Source organism: Pipistrellus hanaki, assembly GCF_964339955.1.
Source record: "Pipistrellus hanaki genome assembly, chromosome: X".
Lineage (NCBI taxonomy): Eukaryota > Metazoa > Chordata > Mammalia > Chiroptera > Vespertilionidae > Pipistrellus > Pipistrellus hanaki.
In genome coordinates this window covers 3,057,630-3,074,520 of record NC_140524.1, presented here as the reverse complement: position 1 = coordinate 3,074,520, position 16,891 = coordinate 3,057,630, and positions in this window count along the sequence as shown.

Here is a 16,891-nt window from a genome sequence, read left to right as displayed (position 1 = left end):
CCCTCTTGCAGTCTGGAAGCCTTCAGGGAATGTCCACTGGGAGTTGGCCTAAGCTGGCAGTCAGAGGTCGCTACTTTCATCAGCCGTGAGCCTGGCTTCTGGCTGAGCAGCCCTCCCCTTGTGGGACACACTGACCACCACCGGGCAATTCCTGCATTGAGCATCTGCCCCCTAGTGGTCAGGTTACATCATAGTGACTGGTCATTCCACTGTTCAGTCAATTTGCATATTAGCCTTCTATTATATAGGATATCCACAACCCTGGCCAATGTGGCTCAGTTGGTTGGAGCATTGTCCTGTACACAAAAAAATGGTGGGTTCAATTCTTGGTGAGGGCAGGTGCAGGCAACTGATCAATGTATCTTTCTCACATCGGTGTTTATCTCAAATCAATAAATTAAAAAAAGTAAAATAAAAATACCCACAGAGTGCAGGATATTTTCAGATAGGAGAAAAACACTGTGCTTTAGCAGTTTATGTGGCTTTCAGCATTCATTGACAAGAACCTCTGTATCAGGTCACTTTGTTCCATTGTATTAAAAAAGAAAGTCAAAACAAAACATAATAATGTCATTATAGTTTCCTTAAGAAAGTTTCCAAATTTAGCTTGGCCCATGGCACACAAATATAGATTCAATAATTGTAATTGCAACGTATGTTTTCGTGAATTTCTATCAAGTATTCTACTTGACATGTTAAGTTAAAGAGAGTGAAGGTTATACGTTAGCTGACTGGGAAAGGTAGCATATTTTTCATTCTGTCCCTTTGGAGAGTTAGAATGTTGCAACATATAATTTGTTATGATTTTGCCAAGAAAATCTTTGGACCTCATTCCTGAGCTTATTCCTCCCCCCCTCCCCCCAATACACACACATTCTCTCACCAACCTAATCCTTTCATATACCATGGTCTGTATGTCTGCTCTGGATTTTCTAAAGGTTACCTGAGAGTCAGGCTGTAAGATTATTGGTGCTGGAAATGTGGGTTGCTTTATTTAGTGCCTAATAACCATTCAGTAACGAAACTGCATTTACTGAATAATACCTGGGCACCAGACCATTGACTGAGCCTGAAGGAATTGGCAGAAACCAATTAAAACTCATTATCATATCTTACCATAAAGCATGGCCAGGAGCTTCATTGCTTCCCACGGTATCCTCTCTATCAGAACCCACAGAAGAAAAAGAAACTGCTCTCAGATTTACAAATCACAGACAAGCATGTTGCCTAGGAAAACTTCATTTTTTCTATCTTATGGGCCCTGTGAATCCTGATAATTATCACATTTACTTTTTGTTTAGCCCCTGGAAAGCTAACAGCCACATTGTTGTAACTTGATGAGACCCTATGCTCTACAATTCTAAAGTTACCTCTGTCTGATTTTTCCTATCCTACCAACCCTGTCAAGTGTTTATTTGTATCCTTTTGTGCAGCATATTTTTGAACCTTAAATCCTTTGTGGGACAATCTGGGAAATACATAAAAAAATGTGGTGTGTTTTTGTTTGTTTCTCGCTCTGCTGCATCATTAATTGTGTATGAGTCTGTACAGAGCTGGAAGAGCAAACCAGCACGTGTCCTACCTTGTATTTTTAAACCTGACAGTTTACGGAATAGTTTAAAAAATGTATAAGCTCAAAGCCATTCCCTGGCTTGGATCACTGGTGATTTGGAGTCTTCAGAAAATTCCAGAGTTGTTTATATTATCATGTCATTGGCACATAATTATAATTATTTTTAAATTTATATTTTGCTTTTGGTTTCCACTTATAGCCAACTTGAATGTTAATTGTAGAAGGTGGCAAAATATTGATAATTGGTGAATCTAGGTCATATATATATATATATATATATATATATATATATATATATATATATATATGGCTCTTTTTGTATTAATGCTACCAAAGAATCCTTTGGTCCTACTCAAACTTGAAATATATTAGGCTGAATAGAATTTTTAAAATCACCAATATTATATGAATCTTGAAAGAATTCTTCTATTATGCTAATGGCTGGACATCTGTGCTTCTGTCCTTTGATTTTGTGCTAAGCAAAATCAAAAGTGTCTTTGAACATTACTCCAAGTAAATATTGTTATCCTGTGCCATTGAGTTATTTGAGCGCATCAGAACTTTGTTAAATCTGTTGTGTCTTGTATTTACTTTGCTGGTTAGTATTCTTTAAAAAATAATCTCTGGAAATGGTTTTCTCATTTTTTAAGATCCATGTTTCTTAAATATGGTTCATATATTTGGGAATGAATACTGTGCATATCACTTAAGTCCTTCCTGGATCTTATCTAACTTTATAAGTTTGCTAGCTTCTTATACTATTCCTCATCCAGATGGGGAAACTTCATGCCATCTGGCTGTAATTCTGAGTTGTTTCATATACTATGAAATGTAATGAGTGCTTCACTCTCTCTGATGATGCACGCTGAACCTCCATCATCTGCTTTACCAAAGCTATCAAATAAAACTTGAATCTTTAAACTCAAGGGAGAATGACAGATCCACATATGCTATGACTTCGTTTTTTCCAGGAGGAGGGGCTCTGTGGTGTGTTATTTGTGAGATAGTCAACTTGGTATTAATTGAGCACTTACTAGGTGCTCTGATCATGCCCTGGATGAATAAAGAAATTATTTGTGTTTTGAAGATTAGCAAAAGATTTTTATACACAGTGATGGAAGAAGGGTGTGTTACATGGGAATGGCATGGAAAAAAAAGGTTATATTTAAGGAATAACAACTATTTTAATTAGGAGTAATATTGATTGGTTGGATAACAGGGAATATTGAGAGATGAACCTTGAATATCGTGCAAAATAATCGATATATTACCTATTTTCACCATTTTATATTAAAAAAATTTTTGATCAGGAGAGTGATAGATAGATTGACCTGGCAATAGTGAGTAGAATAAAGTCCAAGAGGGAAGAGTACAGACAAGGATATGGTTTTAAAAACTATTATGATAGCTTAGTTTACTTCTTCCCTCTTTGTTTCTTGCTATTGACATTTTTTGTTTTGTTTTTTTTCCTCTCTCTCTTTTTTATTAAGATAGAAACATCAATGAGAGAGAAACATCATCTAACTGCTTCTTCCAGCATGCCCCTTACTGGGGACCAAGCCCGCAACCCAGCCATGTGCCCTGACTTGAAATTGAGTCAGCAACCTCTTTGTTCATAGGTCAGTGTTCAACGCAGTAAGCCACACTAGTCAGACTATTTTGCTTTTCTTTAATCTTTACCCTGGATATTACAAATGTATCCTTGACTTATTTGATTTTAGCCTAAGTTACATCTTTTATCACTCTCTGAGCAATGCAAAGATTTTATAACATTTTAACTTCATTTATCCCCATTCTGCTTTTGACCCATTGTTGTTATGTATTTTAATTCTCTCTATAGCAAACCAACCCCATAGACAAATAGTACTATTGTTTTGAACAGTAAATTCATGCTCACATTTATTCATTCTAGTGGCTTTTTATACCTATTTGCATTGCCATAATTCTAATTCAGATAATTTTTTTCCTTTCTTCTTCCTATAGTATTTCTTTAGTGAATCCGGTCAGGTTATCTATTTGCTTGAAAATGTATGTATTTTCTCTTTTTAAAAATATATTTTACCTCAATTCTAAGGTTGTAGTTTTTATTTCAGTATTTCAAATATATTACTCCACTATTTTCTGTGTCCCATTGGATTTTGTGGTAATTTGATTGTTGGTCATATAGTCATATTGCTGTTCCTTTGGATATAATATGTCATTTTTCTCTGTATAATTACTTTTGTATTTTAGTGTTTTTATGTATATACTTGTGGCCTAGTGCATGAAATACATGTGTGGGGTGAGGGCAGTTCCCTCAGCCTAGCCTGCACCCTCTCAAATTGGACATCCCTCTCACAATCTGGGACCTCTGGCTCCTAACCACTCACCTGCCTGCCTGTCTGATCACACCTAACTGCCTCTGCCTGCCTGATTATCCCTAACTGCCCTCCCTTGCTGGCCTGATCTCACCCCCAACTGCCCTCCCCTACCAGCCTGATGGTCCCTAACAGCCTCTGCCTTGGCCCCCACCACCATGGCTTTGTTAGGAAGGAAGTTGGATGTCTGAAAGATGGTTGGTTAACCCAGTCGAATTAGCATATTACCCTTTTAGTAGTACAGATAGATTATATAGGAAAGGATTGCTTATATAGGGGGAGCCTTTTTCAGCAGGAGGAGATGCTCTTGGCAGACAAAAACACATAATCCCTTTATCTGGACTGATAGCCAGTCATATGCACTATACTGCCAAGCCGGTCATTAAAAAATTGAACCGCTTTCTTACATCTTACACCAAACAGCTGTTGCCCTTAAAAGCCCTCCTCAGCCCCCACCTTAGATTCTGCCATCACAGTTCACCCAGATTTGGTTCTGACTGGTCAGTTTCTATGCCAGTCAGCATCTTTGGGCCTTTCAACAGGCCTGATCAGAGTGGAGGGGCTGATCAACAGCTCCAGCAGAATCCTGAGAGAAAGAGAGGTGCAGCTGCTATCCAGGCCCTGAGAGAAAGAAAGAGGCAAGTTCTGATCAACAGTTGCCACAGAGGCTATGGATTATACCCTGCTTCTCTCTCCAGGCCTTTTTTTGGGCCTGATCTGCAGCCCCCTTGCCAGTTAATCATTTTGGATTTTATGACCCTGGGTTTTTTATATATTAGGACTAGACCCTCTGCACCGGCAGAACCCAGACTGACTCCCACCACGCCAGATGGGACACAGGATCCAGAGCTTCCTGGTAACGAGTCTTTGGTTATTTTGCTGTTATGGATATAGATGTAATTACACGGTTTGGGTTTATGGAACTTCTTAATAATATTAGTAATATGGAAAATCTCTGCACACATTACTTCTACCCCATGTCTTTTAAGTCTTGCCATAAGTATAAAGTATACATATGTTTGACCTTTATCCATGCCCAATATACCTCTTATACTCTTTCATTATTTCTTATTGTTCTTTCTGCACACCAATGCGTGTATTTTCACCCACCAACTTCCTGTTCACTATTCCATTCTTCTGCAAATGTGCTGTTAATAATATTGAGTCAGTGTTTAATTTCATGTTATTCTGCTTTCTTTTCAACAATTGCCATCTGATTATCTTTTATAGATTCTAGTTCTCTGAGGAGACATTCCTATTTTTAAAAACCTATTTTCTTGAATGACTTAATTATATTTATAAAGTTTTAAGTTCATGTCTGATAACTCCAATTTTTGGATCATCTGTGGCTCTAATTGTCTTTATTTCTATTGATTTTTTTTTTGTAATTTAGTTCTGTTTCATTTCATGACTTTATTTTTTTTATTAAATGTGAGGCATTGTGTATGAACATTTGTAGAGGCTCAGGGTATTATTGTCCTCCAGAGAAGATTTGATTTTCTTCTGATTAAAGATGGAGTTAGGGGAATCACCTTATTCTAACTGAAAATGCTTTATTTTCACTTTGCTCTTATTCTTAGGGTACAGTCATTCTGGGGCATCAACTGAAATTGTGGAGTGTTAACTAGGGCACCCTTTTCATGGTGGGCCTTAACCTCTCTATTTCTCCCTCATAGCAATTGCTTTTTTTGTTTGTTTGTTTGTTTGCCAAGAACCATGCTTTTTGTGTTTTATAATTGTCCAGGGGAGGATGGCATGCATGCTGTCCACTGCATCTCAATGTATTTCCCTTCTCTCTGGGATCTATATTCTTTGACTGCTGACTTCTTAATGCCTTTAAATGATTATTTTGGTACCACAATAGCTTTTATACTTATTGTCACTAGGAGATTTAACCTGAGAGCAGCTAATTATTTATGGCTGCAAAATATTGATACTTCCTCCATAACTTTTATTCTAATTATGTTGTACTTTAGTTACTGGAGGAATATTCAGAAGGAATTATAAGGCAGTGGTCTTTTTTTTTTTTTTAGGATATGCTTTTTATTGATTTTAGACAGGGAGAGGGAGAGACAGAAACATCTAAGTGAGAGAGAAACATCGCTCAGTTGCTTTCCATATGTGCCCGGACCCAGGATCAAATCTGCCACTTTTTGGTATATAGGTCAAGGATGCAACCAACTAAGCCACACCAGCCAGGGCTGGCAGTAGTCTTTAAATCTGAATTTAGGATTTGGGAACAAATAGCAGATTTCAGTGTGTCATCATCATCCAAAAGATGTTCGAAAACTTAGAATGTCAAGAGAATGAGAGCTTTAAAAAGTCTATACAAAAAAAGGAAAGTAGGAAGAAAAAGAAATAGCCTCTAAAATAGGAGATGAACAATTTCACAGAGAAAGATTTAAGAAGAAGGTAGCTGACTCAATCAAATTCTACAGAGTTAAGGAGAAGAGTGAGAAAGGATCTTTGGATTTCATCTCTATGGGGACAATTGTGACAACTGAGTGAATAGTTTTAGAAAGGAGACAGGAATAATACTTAGATTGTGAGAGATGAAAAAAATAAGAAGGCATTAGGAAAGTGGAAGAGTTAGATTTTTCTTTAAGGAATTTAGCAATGAAAGAAGACAGAGATCAGAAAGTGTAGTAGCAAACCTCAGGCAATGTTTTTATAGAAATTTTAAGTATATGTGAGCAAAGAGGTAGAAGTACTTCAATGACCAAGTAAAAGAAAGGTTAAAGATGCAAGAAAGGACAAAGGTATGTGTGGTAAGGGTATCTACAACCTGGAATTGAGAGATAATGTCAATGGGAAAGGCTATAAAATGAGGCTATGAAATATTTTATCTTCTGAGAGAAAAAAGAAGAAAAAAAAGACCCATTTTATTTCAGTTAAGGAGGAATTGAGGTTATATGCTGAGGGTAGGAATGAGAGTCAAGATTTGAAAAGAATGGGTTCAAGATGGAGTGACTTTGAGGGCTACTGGAATTTTAGGGCTTATGGGATAGTGAGGTTAAGATGTTAAACATCTACCTGGATAATCCTAACTGATTTTAGTGATAAACTCATCAGTAATAGAGACCTGGAGCCCACAATATAAATACAGATGGGAGGAAGATAATATGAAACAAGATGTGGTTCAAATGAGAAGGGATTATCAAGCAAGAATGGAAAAAATAGCAGATTTTTGTTGATACCTCTTTGCTATTAGAAATGAGGTGACTTATCAGGGATACATTTGCTTGGAGGCTCTGATTTTTAGTTAAGGGGAATCATAGAAAAATGTAAGAATGCGTTGGAATTTGATCCAAGGAGGTGCAGGAAAAGGGAATGGTAGAGTCTTGCAAATGGTGAGTGGACCTGAGTATGAACAGATGAAATGGATAGGAATAAAAGTAGAGGAAGACGTAGTATTGGTAGATCAAAGATAAGGAAATGGGATGCTGGGTCATAGGCCAGAGGAAACCATTAAGAACTAGCCAGTATTGAGGAGGCTGGAATTTGTAATTGGGATTTTCAATAGTTCCACATGGTCATATTAACCTTCCACTCCAAGGTTTTTGTTATTTTCACATGTCCTTTTGTTTCTGGAATGATGGCCCCTGTATGGACCATGTATTTTTGTATTTTCAAAGCAAAGAATTCAGACAAGAGACATAAGTCAGCCAAAGCAAGTTTATTAGAAAAAAGGAGAGTACACTTGGGAGACATTGAAGCAGGCATCTCAGACTAGGCTGAGTACCCTGTTTAGATACAGTTTTTATTTTTTATTTTTAGTTTTGAGTTCCTTGTTCCCGTTCCCATATAGCCCTCTTGTGTTAGTTGTGTCTACCCTCCACATGTGCAGAACTTTGACATTGTGGGTGATTGTATGCCCACGCCATTCGGAGTATGATGCCATGCAGATGCTCTTTTTATAATTTTTGCCCTTCTACATCTAGTGTGGAAGGTCATGTATTGGTCATGACCTGCTTGTTAGTCTCTCTAGGTATGCTCCTCCCAGTTGAACAACTGCCCTAAACTACATCAGGAACTTACAAACAACAGTTAGCCATCTGGTTATCAGCTAATGGTCATGTTTAAGGTTGATATTTTCCCTTCCCCATCTGTCCCCTCACTTTGCTCATGTCCATCTAGCTACCTATTCCAATACTTTGAATCACAGTTTCAGGTTCTTAGAGGTTTATTGTGTCTAATAGGATGGTAAGCTACAGCAGTGCAAACTTTAAGTTCAGGGAGATACAATTGGTAATATTTAATTTCAATTTACTTTATTGTATTCTATTTTTCTTATGATTTTGTAGGGGAGGATGTAATTTTTTCCTATATGCTGTAAGATTCCATAAATAGGGTCCTACAAATTAAGTTGACAAAATACAGATCAACAGGAGAAGAAAGCATTTTTACATATGCATATTAAAGTTTCACAAAGAGTGAAAACTCCAGGAGGTGGATGGAGCACGGGCTTATATATCATTTTAACACAGTGTGGAGAAAGGGAGTTGAGCTTCTGGGGTGAGGTAGGGAATAGGTTATGGGAAGGTTACTAAGAAATGTATAGTAAATAAATGTTGTTTAGTAAGATTTATTATGTAGATTCAAGTCATCTCATGTGATAGGAATTATCTCGGGGAAGGAAATGGAAGACAACTTTACAAGTGGAAATTTTCTTTATAAATGTACATTTCTTTTACAAAAGGAAAATTTATGCCCTGTTTTTATAACTTTCCTGAATCTGTTATTCCTCAATTACCTTCAGTTCAAAATAATTCTTATACCAAAGTAGGATATTTTGGGATGAAATATTCTGATCCCCTTCAATACAATTCAGCAATACTCTCTAGTTAAATATTTTAGTGTATTCTCATAATTAGTTTTGACTGCCATCAACTAACAATGGGTTTAAATTATTCAGGATTTTTAATTGTTCCAGAGTGCGTCAGTAGTTCAGAGTTAGTTCTTTACAAGGTTTTCTCTATGCAAGAATACCTAAACCTGTAGAAAATGTTATAATAGGTGTATTGATCTCAAATGCTCCTTTGAGGGTGGCTACATCTCCAAGAGGTCTGAATAAGAGGATTGCTCCTAGCATTTCAAAGCTGTGGTAACCTAGATACACAAGAACAATGGACAGGGCTTACTTAAAGCAAAGATAAACCTGTATAGATCTGGGCCATGACTGTCTACCATGACCTGCCCAGGTAGAAATTTATGATCCAACTAGAGACCAATGCACAAATTCGTGCACCAGTGGGGTCCCTCGGCTTGGCCTGTAGGATTGGGCTGAAACCAGCTCTCCAACATCCCCCGAGGGGTCCTGGATTGCAAGAGGGTGCCGGCTAGGCCAAGGGACCCCACCAGTGTACAATCAGGGCTGGGGAGGAACATGGGAGGTTGGCCAGCTGGGAAGGGACCATGAGAGGGCTCTGGTCCATCTCAATTGGTCCCGATAAGCTGGGCCTCAGCAGCAAGCTAACCTACCAGTTGAAGTGTCTGTCCCCTAGTGGTCAGTGCACATCATAACGAGCAGTTGAGCAGCCTTAGCATATAATTAGCATATTACACTTTGATTGGTTGAATGGGTGACCTGATGATTGGACACTTAGCATATTAGGCTTTTATTATATAGGATTACTCTGCGAGGTTACTTTAGGCCACTGAAATTTTCAGATTTATTGCAGAGCCTCCTTTTCATTCACAGTTCAATGAACTATGAATTATGTGGGAGAAATGTTTTTAAAGTCATGCCTGAGTGATATTTCTTGTTTTGAATCTAGTCTTTTCTCTTAGGACTTTAGTTTTGTTCATCTTACACCAAGCTGATTTGTAGCTCCTATATGTGTGGTTTTCTTAGAGACAGTTTCTAAAGTATTTGTTTGATGTCTACACTTTTCATCTGTTGTATTCCTCTTTGGAGGATGTAAGAACCCTACTTTTTTGCTGAACATATGGTTCAGTGTCTGTTATTCACTGGCTCAATCTTGGACCCAATTGATTAGTGTAGTCCCCAATTCCCTGTTTTGTTTTTCAGCTTTTTTTTGTTCTTTTCTATATAGTGCAAATGCCACTCCTACTGAGACTCCTCTGATGTAGACTAAAACCCAGAGCACACACATTGGAAACCTATGGCTGCTTGTGAAGCCATATGGTAACTTAAGAGAGTCTGTTACTGCTGCCAAGTCCTTGACTGTTAGGAAAACACAACTCCATTGTTTCAAAGCCCTGGGAGTGGGAGAGCTAATTTTTCCTGTTTCTTTTGTAAAACAGCAGGGGCTATAAATAACAATCCTCTAGATAACACAAACAGGTAAACATTGCAAAGGTTTGTTATCTAAAGTTCTAAAAATCTTACATTCTTATTGTGTTGTTGTTATGCTATTGGTGGGGTGTCCTCTGTGTCCCCACCTGTTGCTGGTAGAAGTGGTCTTTTTGGGGGTGCAATGGTAACAATAATTTCCTGAGACTCCCCTCCCCCACAGGAGGACAAGGTATTGTGGAGAGCTTTATTGGTGATGCAACATTAAGGGAGTTTCCCTTCCAAGGTCAGATCTCCCTCCTTGCCACCAAGGAAATATATAGTTCCATATTGTCTTCAGCAGGGCTAGAATCAAAGCCAGAGTCTCCACTCCATAGCAAGGTCCAGTCCAGTCCAGAACCTGGCTAGCTTAGCTTGTGTTCCCAACTGCAGTCCACTGCATGTGGGGCCCTCATGTGACTGCTGAAGGCTACATGGTTATGGAGGTGCCAGTGAGTTTGGGTCACAGAGCAGATGATAAGCAGGAGCAGAAGAGGCAAGAGAGGGAATATTTTTTGTTTTGGGGATTTTAACTAGGACCTTAACCAATGAATCCTTTGGGATTTCACATGGTTGCAGTGGTTCCATCCTTCTAACCAATCGATGGTTCCCAGGCTAGATTGACAGGCAAGCATCTTCCCTGTGTCACCCTGATCTCACTGCGCATGTGTCCATCTTCCCCTTTGTTGGAAGCCTTCTAACATTTGCAGGGAATGGACCAGTGGTTCCCTGAGGAGTACAAAGTTTCAGCTTCCTGATGAAGCTACCCGGATGACCACATATTTGGTTAGTATAGGTGCAAGATATGGTGTCCATGGTTATGCTGAAAAGGGAAATAAGGGGTGGGGGTAAATGAGTGGGGGGCTTTCAACCTAGCTCAGTATCTGGTTAAAACTAGTCTTACTTCCCCACTCTGACTTAGGCAGAACTGCAGAGCCTAATCCTAGGGCCCCGCCACAGCTGATTTGGGCAGAGCCGTGAAGACCCTCAGGGGCCACCACAGGAGGAGATATAGAGGCCAGAACCTCCCCAGAGTTCAGTTCAGGCTTTGGATCCAAAATTGCCCTGGACTAGCAGATCTGAGAAGTAAAGGTTAACTTTCCTCCCTCAGAGTGCTGGCTGATCCTTCTCCCATGCAACACACACACACAAACACACACACACACACACACACACACACACACACACACACACACATATCTTAAAGGAAAAAGGGAAAACAGATCAAGGACATTAACAGGTAATTTATAGAATATAAAATAAAAATGACTAGTAGGCATGTGAACAAAGTTCAAACTCAATAGCTGAAGATAATGTAATATAATAGTATTAATTGCCTTTGAATTCATTAAGATTTCAACAATGTTAATATCCATTGTTGATAAGTGTGTATGAAAATGAATATTCTCCTACATTTTTTACAAGGCCTGTATCAGGGTCCAAAAAACCACCCCAAGTTTTGGTGATTTGCTAGGAGTCACAGAACTCAGCTATGATTTATTATACCAAAAGCATTCAAAGTAAAATCATCAAAAGAAAGATGTATTAGGTCAAGTCCAGGGGAGACCTGGATTTCCAAGCCTCATGAGTCCTTCCCAGGGGATGACAGTTATTCCAACAATGAATTATGATGACACATATGAACTGTTGTCTGTGTCCACGTAAAAACATTCAAACTTGTGAAGAATTTTTGTGAGTTTAATTTTAATTTGAGCCAAATTATCCACAATTACCAGGAAGCAGAATCTCAATAGGTTGGGATGAAGCTCTGGAAAATGGTGGTTTCTCATCTATTTTTATACATTGCAATCAAAGGAGGGGACATAGGTGGTTTATATGAATCCATTGGTGATAGATTAGAGAGGTTGGAGAAAGCAAAGTGGGGGCATGAACAAGGGAGGGGAACCTCTGAGATTGGATAAAACATAAAATGATAGACACTGTACTTCTTTTAGGTGGGGACAGAATAGTAGTTAACTAGTTAACAGTGGACAATGAACACAAACACAATGAAGAAATTTGTGCTCTCTGCTGTGCTGCCATTTGTTGTACCCTGAGGGATTTGGAAGAGGGGAAGTTTGCAAGATTGCCATGTAGGCCTTCCTGAGCTTGTCAGGTTAGCATGTGGCCCCTTTCATCCCCATCTGTCAGAAAGCAACTAGAAACTCAGTGCCCCAAGGTTTTCTTACAGACCGGTCACATAGTATTCTTTGCCTAGAATGCCCCCAAATGACTGAGGTCCCAAAAGAAAGCAGGTGTGCTTTGTAAATCACATTGAATGTCCCAACTGAACTCAGTCTCAGACAGCTGTGCTGGTAATAACCTCACTGATTGCTATTGTTTTCAGTCACACCCTGGGGACAGGGCTGAGTCAGATCAAATAGCGCCAATCCCACCGAATTGGAGCTTCTACAGAGAGCTGTGAGTCTTATCCAAATATTGACTCTAGGGAAGGGCTTGTAATAGAGCTTCAGAAGAAGACTCCTTTGACTGTAGAATCTTTAGCTTTTTATGGCCACTGTGCCAAATGAGCTAAGGATGAGGGGATGGGAGAAGACTCAAATTAAAATGCCATAGACCTCATTGTTACTACTAAGATTTGTTATTTTTTGTTGAACAAATTATTTTTATTTTTTTCTGTGCTTTTGGTTAATTTTCAGAGTTCATAAAGAGTTGCTTTGGCTTGCTTTGTCAGTATTCCTTTGCTTCCCTGGGAGAGCAGATTTATCAAGGTTCTCACTCTGCCACTATGGAAGTCAACTTAATTTCTCATACATTTTTAAATAAGCAGAAATTGGCATCACTTTCCCAGACGGTGGATTATGAACATGAATATAAATTATGAAAAAAGTTTATACCTTCTTACTTAGCTTATTGTTTTTTGAGCAGCTATAATAAGGTAACAATCAGAATTCAGTAAAATAATTATGCACAGTTTTATTCATAATAGAGAAAATATATACATACCCAGGTTATAAGTTTAGTAAAATAAAATTTAATATAATTTTCAATGTCTATGTAGTATTTTACATATAAATGTACCATAAAATAATATATAGCATGGGGAATATCCAAAGCATACTAATAAATAACCAATGCATGAGCCCAATTTTTTAAATCATATGTTGCAATTTATATTGTAAATTATATAATATATGAATATTATAAAATATGGAATAAATATTTTTGTAACATATATATTGCTATATTTATAAAACAAACATGTATATAAATTTATATATTACATATATATTCACACATAAGCATATATATGTACATAGTATAAACTGTAGAATTAAAAGTGATTATCTATACATGGTGAACAATTTTTATTTTCTTCTTTGACCTTTTATGCATTTTAGAAAAATTTTTATAGTCAACGCATTCCTTTTGCAACCAGAAGAAAAATAATACATATTATAAAACTAATTTAATAAACTATGTATTTATAAGTTGTAGTTACATTTATTGGGTGATGTACCTTATTACATGAGTGTTCTACTTTTAAAGATCTTTAGGAGTGTTGTTCCTGACAAATTAGCCTTTTTAATTCATTTGATACTGGTAATTAAATGAAGAACCAAGTTTCCTTTCTAACTTCACCTGCCAAAAATCTGAGAGCCAAATGAATTGTCTGTCCTTAACAATAACAACTGAAAAGGCTTTTATGATCTGCATTTTTAATCTTTTTCTTAGTTTGATTGCATATTCCTTCTAATTTTCCTTTTTACTTCTATTTAAATTTATCATGTTTTCTCATATTTCATATATTATTGTAAAGCATTTTCAATTTCTTTTAGAAAAATAGAACAATTGGGGCATGAATATATCTGTACATATACACAGATACACATATTTTATTTATTTTTACTTATTTTTCAATTACATTTATTTTACTTTCAATACTATTTTGTTTAGGTATATAGCAATGATTAGACAATCATATACTTTACAAAGTTATCCCCCTGATAATTCAAGTACCTATTTGGCATCATACATAGTTATTATAGTACTAGAGGCCCGGTGCATGAAATTCCTGCATGGGGTGTCCCCCCAGCCCAGCCTGCACGCTCTCCAATCTAGGACCCCTTGGGGATGTCTGACTGCCAATTTAGGCCCGATCCCTCTCATAGTTCTAACCACTCACCTGCCTGCCTGCCTGCCACGTTGTCCCCTACTGCCTCCTCCCTGCCAGCCTGGTTGCTCCTAACTGTGCTCCCCACCTGCCTGATCACCCCTTTCTGCCCCCCAGCTGGCCTGGTCACCCCCAATTTACTCCATCTGCTGATCTGGTCATCCCTAACTACCTCCCCTTCTGGCCTGGTTGCCCTAAACTGCCCCCCACTGCTGGCCTGGTCACCCCATGGAGCCTGCTGTTCAGTTGTTTGGTCGTCCTTCATTAAAGCCCCTGCCAGCCTGGTCACCCCATGCAGACTGCTTGTTTAATAGTTTGGTCGTCCTTCACTAAACACCCCCACCACCCTAAATTGGAGTTTGATTATCTGTGTTTGAGTCTTGGTTCACTCATGCATTCAGCCTCAACTCCCTTATTTGTAAACAGGGGAGAACATTATTTATTACATCTGATTCTTAATGAGGATTAAATAAGAGAATAGGTGTTAAAGTGTGTAGCACAATGCCCATCATAGTATAAGTGCTCTGTTAATATTTGTTCAGTTCTTTTACATGGCACCTTGTAGCTACCGAGTTTATTATTATAGATTAGAGCTTATCAGATGCCCTACGGACAAGCTAGACCTGAGTAATCCTGATAGGGTTCTCTCTGAGTCTATCACCAACCACTTAATATTGAGGTCAGTTCTTTACTGACCTGTCATTTCATGAATCCATGCTACACAATATGATACAACGAAGGGAAAAAAGGATGAGAGTGTTGCAGTTTGGTTTCCTGGGTAGGAGATTTTGAGTCAGAATTTAGCATGCAGGATGTTTGTTCAGAAGTGTCTTTATATTTAACTACCATGGAAGAGAGGGGAGGGAAGCAAGACTGAGCAGAGGGAGAAGTACTGTGATGCAGGCCCAGCCACAGTCTCTGTTGACCCTAGAAAGAGTGGTGGAGCAAACCCAAATGGGACTGAGATGGTCAGGCCTTTGTACTATCACATAGATCAGACACTGGGTGCGGACCACCCAAGGGAAGAGGCATAACCTTGGCAAGGCTTCTCTCTGCAGCTGAGGCAGACCCTGAAGAGGCTGCCAGCTGGAGGCTGTTTGTGTACAGCAGTCCCAACAGCTGGAACAACACAACCTTCATTGAAGAAGGATCTTGTTAGAGGCTCATCTCAGTGTCCGCCTCAGATGGGAAAAAAAAGCAAGGCCCAAGGAAAGCACAGGGTTGGAACTTAAGTATAAACTAACAAGATATGTTTGACACATCATAGGCGATAGTGGTTCTAGTTTCTGGCTAGGGGACATTTTGATGCTGTGTTTTGAAAAGAAATGACTGGAAAGTAAGCTTTCCTTACACCACTCCTTTTCTCCTCTTCAGAAACTCCCAACCTTGGTCTTGCTTCCTTGCAACATAAGAACTGATGGTGCCCACAGCTTTAGAGATGAAAGATCCGGGAGACCATATAGAAAATCTGTCACTGTTTTGAATGAACTGGTTGGTTAGTTAAGCCAAATTAATTATTACTCCAATTAGTCTGAAATTAGTCCACACACAATTAATACATACGACACTTAAATCACTGAAAAAGCAATTTGCGTACATTATCTCACATAATTCATACAACTGTGTTGGAAGGTTGGAGTTGTCACCTTCATTTTCTTCATTTTTGTGGTTTTGTAGAATTCTTTACCAAATTCCCCGGTTGCTTAGAGCAACGAAAGAAGTAAACAAGCAAACACAAAATTAAAAGATGAGATAAGGGTTTATGTTTATTTATATTTTACAATTTATGTATCTGATTTCATGGCTCTAAGATATAAAATGTTTATTCTCTTGAAATCAAACAACACACTTCTATGTGCTCCTTATCATAGATGTTGGGTTGTGAATATAGAGGCTACAATGAGACAGGTATTCAACCCTTAATTAAGCTTTGCTTTTTGAAAGTCAGGTTCAAAGTTGCTGCCAAAAATACTGCTGTGTAAGAGCATTTCTCTCTGATTCTCTGTTTCTCTCTCTCTGCCTCTGCCTTTTTCTCTATCTTTTTCTCTGTCTTTCTTCCCATTTTTTGGCTCTACATCCCTGTCTTCTCTCTGCCTTTCTGTCACTTAGTCTATATCCATTTTTCATTTTCCTCTCTTTCTTATTTTTTCTCAACTCTCATTCCCTCCCGTACCACTCCCTTCTCCTTTCTCCTCTCTCCTCTCCCTGTCTTTTATCTCTCTGTGTGGCCTAGTTCTCTGTTTCTGCCTCACCCTCTCTCTATGTCTGTCTGTCTGTGTCTCTTGAATGCCCCTCTCTTGTGCTGCTGTTTTCTGAATAATGCATGCAAGTTCACTAGAAGCTGTTTTGTTTCTTGAGAGATCACCAGGTCTTCTAAATTAAGTCACTTGGTTAAAATATTTTCTCATAATAACCATAAGCAGAAGACAACTGATTAAACAGGAGATGAATATTTAATGATAAATCCCTGAATACTTAAAAAAGTTTTGTAGCGCCCATTATGTTTTTGGAGCCTTTAAATCCCATTAATT